The sequence below is a fragment of the Bufo gargarizans genome, chromosome 8 (genome assembly GCF_014858855.1).
Source record: "Bufo gargarizans isolate SCDJY-AF-19 chromosome 8, ASM1485885v1, whole genome shotgun sequence".
NCBI classification, from domain to species: Eukaryota; Metazoa; Chordata; class Amphibia; order Anura; family Bufonidae; genus Bufo; species Bufo gargarizans.
Genome location: NC_058087.1, coordinates 93,482,024 through 93,496,403, shown reverse-complemented (window position 1 = coordinate 93,496,403; position 14,380 = coordinate 93,482,024).

Genomic DNA, 14,380 nt, shown 5'->3' with positions numbered 1-14,380 from the left:
TCATACGTGACGGTTCCACAAGCACCTATCAGGCTTTCACGGCACACTCTTTCCATGCAACGGAAGACGTCTCCTACATCTAGGCCTCATGGACACGACCGGTCCATTTTTTGCGGTCCGCAAACCGCGGATCTGCAAAAAACGGAAGCCATCTGTGTGCCTTGTGCGATTTGTGGAACGGTGGTCCATTGTAGAAATGCCTATTGTCCGCAAAACGGACAAGAATAGGACATGTTCTATATTTTTAGCTGGGCCACGGAACGGAGCAACGGATGCGGACCGCACACGGAGTGCTGTCCGCATCTTTTGCAGCCCTATTAACCACTTCAACCCCGCTAGCTGAAACCCCCTTCATGACCAGAGCACTTTTTACACTTCTGCACTACACTACTTTCACCGTTTATTGCTCGGTCATGCAACTTACCACCCAAATGAATTTTACCTCCTTTTCTTCTCACTAATAGAGCTTTCATTGCGTGGTATTTTATTGCTGCTGACATTTTTACTTTTTTTGTTATTAATCAAAATGTAATGATTTTTTTGCAAAAAAATGTCATTTTTCACTTTCAGCTGTAAAATTTTGCAAAAAAAAACGACATCCATATATAAATTTTTCACTAAATTTATTGTTCTACATGTCTTTGATTAAAAAAAAATGTTTGGGCAAAAAAAAAAAAAAATGGTTTGGGTAAAAGTTATAGCGTTTACAAAATGTTATAGCGTTTACAAAAATGTGAATTTCCGCTTTTTGAAGCAGCTCTGACTTTCTGAGCACCTGTCATGTTTCCTGAGGTTCTACAATGCCCAGACAGTACAAACACCCCACAAATGACCCCATTTCGGAAAGTAGACACCCTAAGGCAGTGGTGGCGAACCTATGGCACGGATGCCAGAGGCGGCACTCGGAGCCCTCTCTGTGGGCACCCACACCCTGGAAAAAGTCTGAGTGTACCAATATGCCTTAGACCTTTCCTGCCATTCATCAGCGCAGGACGCACCATGAACAGCACAGACAGCGCACTGAATGTAGACAGACTATTATAGCTACTACATGATAAAGTACATGAAAGATATACTATATTGGACCGTAGGATTCAGGTTAACTTGCCGCATTTGCACTTTGCGATAAATAAGGGGGTTTTGGGGTTGCGGTTTGGGCACTCGGTCTCTAAAAGGTTCGCCATCACTGCCCTAAGGTATTCGCTGATGGGCATAGTGAGTTCATAGAACTTTTTATTTTTTGTCACAAGTTAGCGGAAAATGATGATTTTTTTTTTCTTGCAAAGTCTCATATTCCACTAACTTGCGACAAAAAATAAAAAATTCTAGGAACTCGCAGTGCCCCTCACGGAATACCTTGGGGTGTCTTCTTTCCAAAATGGGGTCACTTGTGGCGTAGTTATACTGCCCTGGCAATTTAGGGGGCCAAATGTGTGAGAAGTAGTTTGCAATCAAAATGTGTAAAAAATGGCCTGCAAAATCCGAAAGGTGGAATGTGGGCCCCTTTGCCCACCTTGGCTGCAAAAAAGTGTCACACATCTGGTATCGCCGTACTCAGGAGAAGTTGGGGAATATCTTGGCAAAAGACAACTTTTCCAATTTTTTTATACAAAGTTGGCATTTGACCAAGATATTTATCTCACCCAGCATGGGTATATGTAAAATGACACCCCAAAACACATTCCCCAGCTTCTCCTGAGTACGGCGATACCAGATGTGTCACACTTTTTTGCAGCCTAGATGCGCAAAGGTGCCCAAATTCCTTTTAGGAGGGCATTTTTAGACATTTGGATCCCAGACTTCTTCTCACGCTTTAGGGCCCCTAAAAAGCCAGGGCAGTATAAATACCCCACATGTGACCCCACTTTGGAAAGAAGACACCCCAAGGTATTCAATGAGGGGCCTGGCGAGTTCATAGAATTATTATTTTTTTTGGCATAAGTTAGCGGAATATTTAAAATTAAAAAACAAAGCTTTATTTAAAGTCTGTTTAAAAAGAGGGTGGGGAAACCCATATGTCACAATCTGTGACCATCAGGCAACTAATCTTTGAAATGTATCCAGAGAGGGGAACACATACCTCTGCACATTAGAAAGATTAGGTTAGGACCCGCCTTGCTAGCTGGAATTGCTATGCATATGCAGGCCGGGGTAAAGGGACACTAAGTCAGTGTGAATGGATGCACTATGTGTGTATCGCCGGTGATCCTGTAGGATGTATATACACAGATAAGGTTGTGCCAACTGGTACAGGTATCCTGAAATGCTCAATACATTTGATCGCACTGCCTCTGTCAAATAAAAGTCTCAAAGGACTTACAACCACTAGATGTAGTGCAGATTACAGATCAGTCTTTATTGTGTATGGCTGATGGTATATACCTAGGTCACAGCCCTATATCCGCGGCCAGTATTGGCTAAATACAATCACTCAGAGCCAATTTGATTTAGCTCCATTCACACACATCAAAGCCAGTATATTTTGGCTCATCCATTCATCACATGCATACTCCAAGGCTAACTAAAAGGTTAATTGCATCTAGTGCAGTCCTGCCTAAAGAGCTGTATCCTGATACAATGTAGTAGCTCTACGCGTTTCTACGTGACCTGTTATTATCACGCATCTTCAGGAGCTTATTTTTACTAATGTCAAAACAGTAAAGCCGCACTGTGGTGTGCTATGGCTATTGGCGCTGTAATGGCCGCGCGCGGCCGATAGAACGCCGAGTTCATATGGACGAGGCCCCGCCCAACAGGAGGAGTGTACCGGTACCACCTCCAATCAGCCATACACAATAAAGACTGATCTGTAATCTGCACTACATCTAGTGGTTGTAAGTCCTTTGAGACTTTTATTTGACAGAGGCAGTGCGATCAAATGTATTGAGCATTTCAGGATACCTGTACCAGTTGGCACAACCTTATCTGTGTATATACATCCTACAGGATCACCGGCGATACACACATAGTGCATCCATTCACACTGACTTTAGTGTCCCTTTACCCCGGCCTGCATATGCATAGCAATTCCAGCTAGCAAGGCGGGTCCTAACCTAATCTTTCTAATGTGCAGAGGTATGTGTTCCCCTCTCTGGATACATTTCAAAGATTAGTTGCCTGATGGTCACAAATTGTGACATATGGGTTTCCCCACCCTCTTTTTAAACAGACTTTAAATAAAGCTTTGTTTTTTAATTTTAAACGTTCATCAGGCTGTGATTATCTAAGTATTATAGGAACGTCTATCAATCCAATTGTTCTTGTGTGTATTTAATTTGAATCAATTCTAGTTTGGGGAATGGCAGGCTTTTTGTCCCATGACCTGAGTTCTGAATCCTGGCTAGGGGACCCTAGTGAGGTGTTCTCAGAAAAAGAGTTACCCACACAGTCTATTCAGACTAGCATCACTGCTTCCTTTAAGAATCTGAATAGGGTGTACAAAAACCATGTTAAATGTTGGTGGGAAGTACAGACACTTGACACTTATCTGAAAAATAATATAGTGCCAAGGGGCCTGAGAAACACCATTCTTCCGGTCACAAGATTGCGCTCTCCCGAATTTCTCAAAAAGTGGGAACAGGAGTCTATAGCGGGCTCCATTCGCTTGATAAAATTATTGGCTGAGGAAGAACGTAAACATTCAGTACTGAAGGGCAGGCCTATTGTCTCGGGCATAGGTGGCCTTACTGCCAATGTAAGCACGTATTTGGACACAATTCTGCGTCCATTCGTGATGTCGTTGCCATCCTATGCCCGAGACACGATGGATGTGCTACAATGCCTGGATGGAATACAGTGTGAGGAAGGTGTCCTCCTCACTAGTTTGGATGTTGAGGCCTTGTACAGCTCTATACCCCATGGTTTTGGGTGTAGGGCTGTCGAGGCCTTCATCCAACAGAGAGGTGAACAATGTCGCCGGCATAACATCTTCTTGCTACAGCTGCTAGATTTTGTCCTCACCCACAATGTTTTCATCTTCGACCAATGCTTTTACCACCAGCTCAGGGGCGTCGCGATGGGCAGTCCCTGTGCCCCGACTTTTTCCAACTTGTACCTGGGCTGGTGGGAGAAGGAAGTTGTGTTCGGCGATGAGATGGAGCAGCACACATCGAAGGTGCAATTATGGATCAGGTACATCGACGATGTGCTGATCCTGTGGAAGGGGACACAAGAACAATTTGCGACATTTGTGGCAGCACTAAATGTGAATCAGATGGGTTTATTTTTTACATCTGAGGTACAAGAGCAACAGATAGCATTTCTGGACTTGATGATCACCATTGGTACTGACAGAAAGATAACCACAAATCTGTTTAGGAAAAAAACTTCGACTAACAGTCTTCTACACTGGCAGAGTGGTCATCCCCTGGCCCTGAAAAGAGGTATCCCGAAGGGACAGTACCTCAGGGCCAGGAGGAACTGTTCAGGCCTAGGTGATTTTAGAGCTACTGCATCTGACCTTAGAGGCCGATTTATTAATCGGGGATACCCACAATATGCTTTGAAACAAGCGTTCCATCACTCCATGAGCACAGATCGTACTCAACTGCTGGTTCCAAAACCAAGAAACACTGTGGACTCTACGCCCAGAATTGTCGCAACTTTTGATAAGGCTCACAATAATGTTCGTGACATTTTGCAAAATCATTGGTCTATTCTGCAATCTGACCCTGATATTGGGGAGCTTATTCCAGATTTTCCCTCAATCACGTACCGACGTAGTTCAAATCTACGTGACCACTTGGTGAAGAGTTTATATACACAACCCAAACCTGAGACCTGGTTAAAAAATACCCTCAAAGGTACCTTTCCCTGTGGCTCATGTATCATCTGCAGGAATATCCTGAGAGGAGAATTCTTTACCAGCCACACAACAGGCAAAAGGTACAAGATACGGGCGTTTATCAGGTGTACTTCCGTGGGTGTTGTATATCTAATCAGTTGCCAATGTGGGTCACAATACGTCGGTAAAACAAGACGTGAATTGAGACGCAGATTCGGTGAACATATGTCAGACATCCGTAACAAACGGGACACATCAGTCGCACGTCATGTATGCGAAATGCATGACGGCGACCTCGATGTGTTAAAAGTACAAGGGATTGAATTAGTGAAGATGTCAATCCGTGGAGGGGATATTGACATACCCCTATTACGAAAAGAAGCGATGTGGACATATAAGTTGCAGACAGTTCAACCATTAGGGCTTAATGAGTCCATATCTTTCGCCAGTTTCATCTAATATAGTAGTCCCAATACACATGGGATGGTATATGTCATCTATATTAGAGATGTACGTCTGATTTTTGGAGTTGTATATATTTATGTGCTGCCCCTTTAAATTCAAATTTTAAATTTGATCTGCATACATTCATATGCTGCCCTTTAAATTTGAATTTAAATACAGATATGATCAAAATATGATGTAAGACGCATCTTGTTTTTCCATTTTGGTTTATTAGGGTTTGCATATATATATATATATATATATATATATTGATGTGCACCCATACATGCTGGATGTATATTATATATATATATATATATATATCAAACCTGAGCTGCGAGTATCAGTGATGTTTTTTGAGTCTACCAGTGTTGTAATTCAGCCCTCCCCATCGTTGTCATACGACATGGGTGGGAGCGGTACCTGTCTTTTTCTGTTTATTAATCTTGAGGGCACCCCTTTTATGGATCTGCTCCGGTTCCAAATGACAGTATATGGGCCGCGAATCTCACTCCCCCTGTTACTGCGTAAAACGCAATCTATGTCAGGAAGTGTTAGAATCATTTTCGGTATCGGCCGGTCAGAGGGCGGAGCCAGAGAGCCCGCCCCTACTTCTGATTGGAGGTGGTACCGGTACACTCCTCCTGTTGGGCGGGGCCTCGTCCATATAAATTCGGCGTTCTATCGGCCGTGCGCGGCCATTACAGCGCCAATAGCCATAGCACACCACAGTGCGGCTTTACTGTTTTGACATTAGTAAAAATAAGCTCCTGAAGATGCGTGATAATAACAGGTCACGTAGAAACGCGTAGAGCTACTACATTGTATCAGGATACAGCTCTTTAGGCAGGACTGCACTAGATGCAATTAACCTTTTAGTTAGCCTTGGAGTATGCATGTGATGAATGGATGAGCCAAAATATACTGGCTTTGATGTGTGTGAATGGAGCTAAATCAAATTGGCTCTGAGTGATTGTATTTAGCCAACACTGGCTGCGGATATAGGGCTGTGACCTAGGTATATACCATCAGCCATACACAATAAAGACTGATCTGTAATCTGCACTACATCTAGTGGTTGTAAGTCCTTTGAGACTTTTATTTGACAGAGGCAGTGCGATCAAATGTATTGAGCATTTCAGGATACCTGTACCAGTTGGCACAACCTTATCTGTGTATATACATCCTACAGGATCACCGGCGATACACACATAGTGCATCCATTCACACTGACTTAGTGTCCCTTTACCCCGGCCTGCATATGCATAGCAATTCCAGCTAGCAAGTCGGGTCCTAACCTAATCTTTCTAATGTGCAGAGGTATGTGTTCCCCTCTCTGGATACATTTCAAAGATTAGTTGCCTGATGGTCACAAATTGTGACATATGGGTTTCCCCACCCTCTTTTTAAACAGACTTTAAATAAAGCTTTGTTTTTTAATTTTAAACGTTCATCAGGCTGTGATTATCTAAGTATTATAGGAACGTCTATCAATCCAATTGTTCTTGTGTGTATATAAGTTAGCGGAAATTGATTTATTTTTTTTCTCACAAAGTCTCACTTTCCGCTAACTTGGGACAAAAATTTAAATCTTTCATGGACTCAATATGCCTCTCAGCGAATACCTTGTGGTGTCTTCTTTACAAAATGGGGTCACTTGCCCTGGCATTTGAGGGTCTCTGCAATCATTACATGTATGGCCAGCATTAGGAGTTTCTGCTATTCTCCTTATATTGAGCATACAGGTAATGAGGACATAGGAGCTCCGCCCAACATCCATACCCACTTAGCTCGTATGCCCTGGCAAACCAGATTTCTCCATTCACATCAATCGATGTGGATGAATAAATCATTGCCGGGATTTTATTTTTTATATATACAAAGTGTTTGCCAAAGCATAGGAACGCCGCCTCCTCCTCAGCTCGTATGCCTTGGCAAACGTATCTGTTACTGCAGAGTAGAAATGTCGTCTTGCAGCGCCGCATACACCGACTTGTGTGTAATCTGACAGCAGCGCAATGCTTCTGTCAGAATGCACATCAGTGCCGCAGCTAGTCGATCGGTTGGTCCACCTGGAAGGTAAAAAAAAAAATTTTTATAAAACAGGCCGCAACGCAATAATTTTATTAACTTTGGAACAGAACATATAAACTTAAACTTTTTGAACTAAACATTAAAGGGAACCTGTCACCGGGATTTTGTGTATAGAGCTGAGGACATGGGTTGCTAGATGGCCGCTAGCACATCCGCAATACCCAGTCCCCATAGCTCTGTGTGCTTTTATTGTGTCAAAAAAATGATTTGACATATATGCAAATTAACCTGAGATGAGTCCTGTACGTGAGATGAGTCAGGGACAGGACTCATCTCAGGTTAATTTGCATATGTATCAAATAGTTTTTTTGACACAATAAAAGCACACAGAGCTATGGGGACTGGGTATTGCGGATGTGCTAGTGGCCATCTAGCAACCCATGTCCTCAGCTCTATACACAAAATCCCGGTGACAGGCTCCCTTTAACCTTTTTGCTTACTGGTGTTTTTTTTTTTTTTTTTTTTTTTTTTATACCTTTATAGAACAAACCACTCCTTCCCCATGGGTCAATGTGCAAAGCGCAAATCGCCCAAAGATGTGGTTCTCGATGATCTCTTCCTGAAATTTGAGGAAGGATCGTGTTCTCCCAGCCTTACTGTAGAGAACAAAACTATTATACAGAGCCAATTGAATTAAATATACAGACACCTTCTTATACCAGCGTCTGGTTCTGCGGGAAACTAAATATGGAGACAACATCTGGTCATTGAAGTCCACCCCTCCCATGTGAAGGTTATAGTCGTGGACTGAGAGGGGCTTTTCAATGACACTAGTTGCTCGCTCAATTAGTATTGTCGTGTCTGCGTGAATGGAGGAGAGCATGTAAACGTCACGCTTGTCTCTCCATTTCACCGCGAGCAGTTCTTTGTTACACAGTGCGGCCCTCTGCCCCCTTGCAAGACGGGTGCTAACGAGCCGTTGGGGGAAGCCCGCGCGACTAGTTCGCGCGGTACCACAGGCGCCAATCCGTTCTAGAAACAAATGCCTAAAGAGGGCCACACTTGTGTAGAAATTGTCCACATAAAGATGGTACCCCTTGCCGAATAAGGGTGACACCAAGTCCCAGACTATCTTCCCACTGCTCCCCAGGTAGTCAGGGCAACCGACCGGCTCCAGGGTCTGATCTTTTCCCTCATAGACACGAAATTTGTGGGTATAGCCTGTGGCCCTTTCACAGAGCTTATACAATTTGACCCCATACCGGGCGCGCTTGCTTGGGATGTATTGTTTGAAGCCAAGGTGCCCAGTAAAATGTATTAGGGACTCGTCTACGCAGATGTTTTGCAAATCTGCAAATTTCAGGTTGAAATGGTCTATGAGGGGCCGAATTTTGTGGAGCCGGTCAAAAGCAGGGTGGCCTCTGGGACGGGAGGCGGTGTTGTTGCTAAAGTACAGGAAACGCAGGATGGCCTCAAATCGTGCCCTGGACATAGCAGCAGAGAACATGGGCATGTGATGAATTGGGTTCGTGGACCAATATGACCGCAATTCATGCTTTTTAGTTAGACCCAAAGTTTATTTTCGAAAACTTGGACTGGTTTCCACCGGAAAGGCTGGGCATAAAAGCTTCCCGGGTTAGCGGTTATAAATTGTGTGGCATACCGATTTGTTTCTGCCACAACCAGGGGTCAAGTCCTGGGAAAAAAAGTGTGGGAACTCACCCAAGATCCACTGCAACCCCCCCCCCTCCAAAAAATAAAAAAGCACAGAAAATCTAGCATGCTGTCATTTGTGTCGCTGCGGACTAAAAAAAAAATAACACTTTTAGAAAAGTTTGTCCTGGGATTCGATCTCATGACCTCTACACAGCAGAAGCAAGGCATATGCCCTCACAGCTATGAAAGCTTGTTACTTAAAAAAAAAAATATATAAGACTTCTACTGTAGGTAACTTTGCCCACTGTGTATGGATGTAGCAGAGCTGGGTGTGTTGGGGCAGCTGTCATGTGTATGGTTGTACACTAGGTATCAGTATACTAGGTATCAGTAGAAGTATCAGAAAGAAAAAAAAAATAACACTTTTAGAAAAGTTTGTCCTGGGATTCGAACTCATGACCTCTACACATTACAGGCAAGGCATTTACCCTCACAGCCATAAAAGCTCTTGAGGTAGTTGCTTAAAAAAAAAAATAAAAAAATAAGACTTCTACTTATACCTAGTGTACTGATACCTAGTGTACAACCATACACATGACAGCTGCCCCAACACACCCAGCTCTGCTACATCCATACACAGTTGGCAGCTGTCATGTGTATGGTTGTACACTAGGTATCAGTACACTAGGTATAAGTAGAAGTCTTATATTATTTTTTTTAAGCAACTACCTAGACAGCTTTCATGGCTGTGAGGGTAAATGCCTTCCTCTGATGTGTAGAGGTTGTGAGTTTGAATCCCAGGACAAACTTTTCTAAAAGACATTCTAAATGATCTCGTAGTGAAGGAGATGATGTCATTAGGGGGTGGGGCGCCATGAGAGGAGTCGCAGGCAGCGGCACCGCACAGACAGCTTCCTCTCAACTGAAGCCGCCCCTCCTCCCTGTGAGGGTAAATGCCTTGCCTGTAATGTGTAGAGGTCATGAGTTCGAATCCCAGGACAAACTTTTCTAAAAGTGTTATTATTATTTTTTTTCTGATACTTCTACTGATACCTAGTGTACTGATACCTAGTGTACAACCATACACATGACAGCTGCCCCAACACACCCAGCTCTGCTACATCCATACACAGTGGGCAAAGTTACCTACAGTAGAAGTCTTATATATTTTTTTTCCTTAACCTGCCCTGCACAGTGCGCTCCGTCTCCCCCTGTGAATCTGATTCAGCTGTGTTCTCCTGGCTTGAGGCTGAAAGGGAACGGCGTTCCTGCCATGAAAAAAGTGCAGGAACGCCGTTCCCATGCGTTCCCCCTCCACTCGACCCCTGGCCACAACTAAGTCTAAGCTCCGCAGTCAAGAACAGCTCAAAAAATCCCAGGGCCGAACCGATCTGAGCTGTCTCAACCCGAACTCCAGGTGAAAGGGGGAACTACAGGTGTGGCTGAAGTTGGGGACTGCCAATCAGGGTTTGCCAGCACCTCAGGGATTCTAGGGGCTCTACGGGCACATCTTTGCGGTGGCTGCGACGGGGTCACTACTCCACGTGCCACCGTACCAGCTTCAACTGCCCTTCTGGTGCTCGCTACTTCACCATGTTCTACGGCAGTGCTGGTACTAGGTCCAGGAAGGGCTGTGTATGCCTCACCACGTAATCCGACAGCACCAGCCCCACTCTGCTGCTCTTGAAGTGGATCCTGCGGTCTAGCGACACGGGGCCGGGTACGCCTGGTGCTATCAGGGACCTCAGCCTCCTCGTCTGAACTTTGGGTCAGAGAGCCACTGCTTTCTACAGGTTCGTATTCTGACCCGCTATATTCATCAGATGAGGGTTCCCATTCCGACTGGGTCAGAACTTCAGAAGCCTGTAGGCCTCTTCAGAAGACATGTGGGCATGTAAAGTGAATGTGCAGTGATCAAAAAAAAATATTTTTTGTCACTGCGGTGGGGCAGGCGTGGGTGAACGCACGTGTGGGCGACCGATCAGGCCTGATCGGGCAAACACTGCGTTATGGGTGGAGGGAGAACTAAAGTGACACTAATACAATTATAGATCTGACTGTGATCAGTTTTGATCACTTCCAGATACTATAAAAGTACAAATGCGAATAACGGACTGCGGTGCGGTGGGCTGGGCGCTAACTGATCGCTAACTACCTAACCAAGGGGCCTAAACTATACCTAAAACCTAACGGTCAATACCAGTGGGAAAAAAAAGTGACAGTTTGCACTGATCACTTTTTTCCTTTCACTAGTGATTGACAGGGGCGATCAAAGGGGTGATCAAAGGGTTAATAGGGGTTCAGGGGGGTGATCTGGGGCTAGTATGAGGTGTTTGGTGTACTCACTGTGTAGCCTGCTCCTCTTCTGGATCCAACCGACGAAAAGGACCAGCAGAGGAGCAGGCCAGCCATATAACAGATCATATTTACAAATATGATCTGCTATCTGGCCTGTCATTGTTTTTTTTAAAAATCAGCAACCTTCCAGCCGCGATCATTGGCTGACAGGTTGCTGACGAAATGCTCCTTTACGAAATGCCGGCCCGTTTATGTGCATGCGCGGGCAGGCTGTGACCGAAATCTCGCATCTCGCGAGATGACGCACGGATGCGTCCAGGAGGAATAAATCAACCACCTCCCGGACGCATCCATGCGTTATGCGGTCGGGAGGTGGTTAAAGTGGATGGGTCCGCACCCGAGCCGCGAGAACTGCAGCTCGGAGGCGGACCAGAAAAAAGGCCTTATGGAAACGTTTAGTGATCTTGTTCCAATAAAACGGAAAGGAAACGCAATGAAATGATAGGTACTTTCACACTTGCGGCAGAGGTTTCCGGCAGGCAGGTTTCCGTCGCCAGAACTGCCTGCCGATCCAGCAATCTGGGCGCAAACGGATGCATTTGTGAGACTGATGCAGATCCGTCTCACAACTGCATTGCACTGCCGGATCCATCTTTCCAGTTGTCATCTATAAAAATGGATCCGGTATTAATTTTTTTTCTCATTTTTAAAGGTATGCACAGACCAGAAAACCGGATCCATTATGCCGAAAACTTGTGTCCGGATCCGGCATTAAAGGGAGTCTGTCACCTACCTGACCGGTTTCAAACAGGTTGTTCAGTAGGGCACAAAGACATGACACAGATGTTACCCGTGTTTAGTTCTTCAGATGCTTCAAATCGCCCAAAAAGTCGTTTTTATCATATGCTAATGATAAGAGAGAGGAGATAGCACCTTGGCTTCTGCACACTGGGTCCTACTTTGGAATGTGAACTAATGTAAACATCTGGTTACCATCGCCATTTTGTAATGGAGTTTATCCTAACAAGAATACTGCCTACGTCATATGTGACACAAAGAGGTGCTTCTCTATAGGCAGTGAATAATATATACATATCATCGAGCCATATGATTATGCACTCCTTCACAGTCTATATGACTCTTGGGACACCTGTACAAAGATGAGAAAACAGACACCTCTCACAGCACAGCCCCCCCCCCCCTCTTCTCCAGTCTTGAAACAAAGAGGGGGTGGGTGGGCACTCGGAAGTAGAAAAAGTTAACTCATTACAATCCTAGATATACAAAAATATAGAATAAAATTCACACATCTTTAACACTAATGAGCCGTTGCAATTGCCCAAGTCCCCCCGCCTCATTAGCGCTCACTCCGCCCCTCAGTAAGCTCAGGTCTGTGACATCATATTTCCCTATAGGCTGTTCGCGCATCCCTGCCAGGCCGGGCATGCACAGTGTGCTGTGGTCAGAGGCACAGAGATTTGCAGTGCGTATGCGCCAATTTCACGCCAGTAACTGGTGCATGTGATGCGCGAACAGCCTATAGGGAAATATGATGTCACAGAGCTTACTGAGGGGCGGAATGAGGCGCTAGTGAGGCGAGGGGACTTGGACACTTTCAGAAAACTCTCCGCCCCTGGGCACTTGCAACGGCTCATTAGCATATGATAAAAACAACTTTTTGGGTGATTTGACGCATCTGAAGAACTAAACATGGGTAACATCTGTGTCATGTCCTTGTGCCCCACTGAACAATGTCACCTGTTTGAAACCGGTAAGGTAGGTGACAGACTCCGTATTTTCTCAGGCCAAAAACGTAAGAGGGACTGAACTGATGCACCCTGAACGGAATGACCTCCATTCAGAATGCATTAGGATAAAACTGTAACGGAACTCAATAGCGGAAAACAAAAACGCTAGTGTGAAAGTACCCTAAGGCCTCATGCACACGACTATGTATTTTGTGGTCCGCAAAAATAGATCCGCAAAAAATACGGATGACATCCGTGTACATTCCTTATTTTGTGAAACGGAACAGTTGGCCCCTGATAGAACAGTCCTATCGTTGTCTGTAAGGGTACTTTCACACTTGCTTCAGAGTGATCCGGCAAGCAGTTCCGTCACCGAAAAACGTATGCCAACTGATGGCATTTGTAAGGATCCTGATCAGTTTTACAAATGACTGATCAGTCAGAAAAATGCATTGAAATGCCGGATCCGTCTTTCCGATGTCATCCGGCAAAACAGATCCAGCATTTATTTTTTTCGGTCTGTGCAGAACAGAAGGACACTAATACTAATACATTCTCATGGAAAAAAATGCCGGATACGGCATTCAGTCAAGTCCTCTGTTTTTTTGGCTGGAGGTGATCAGTCAAAAAGACTGAACTGAAGACATCCTGATGCATCCTGAACGGAATGCTCTCCATTCAGAATGCATGGGGATATACCTGATCAGTTTTTTTCCGGCATTGAGCCCTTTTGACGGAACTCAGTGCCGGAAAAGAAAAACGTGTTGACATTATTTGGACCTGTTCTATTTTTTTGCGGAACGGAAATACGGACATGCGGAAACGGAATGCACACGGAGTACCTTCTGCTTTTTTTGGGCAGACCCATTGAAATGAATGGTTCCGTATACGATCCGCAAAAAAAATGGAACGGGCACTGAAAGAAAATGCATTTGTGTGCATGAGCCCTAACAGTAATGCTGGCTAGAGTGACCAGTCTTAGTGCGCACTGGGAGCGGCTTCACTACAACCTATCAAGCGTCTTCCTCTCAGTCAGCCATTTTTGGTTTTGGTTAAAGCATCAGCGCTGACTGCGGCATAGAAGGGATTTGCGTCAGTTGAGGGAGCCCATCGGGTCCCCGCGCTGCTGCTGTGGCGGGGACCCGATGGGTGAGAAGGCAGCCCGATGCCGTGCAGAGGCTGCCTATTGCCTTGCACGGCATCGGGACCTGCCTTCTACGGGTCTTCTAGGCAACCTGTTAGTGTATTACTCAGTGTTTATTACTGTGTGTAATACACTAACAGGCAATGCATTACAATACAGATGTATGGTAATGCATTGCAGAGGGGATCAGACTCCAAAAAGTAAAGTCCCAGAGTGGAACAGAAATAAAGTTAAAAAAAAAGTCCCAAAAATAGTTTTTAATAAAAAATAAAT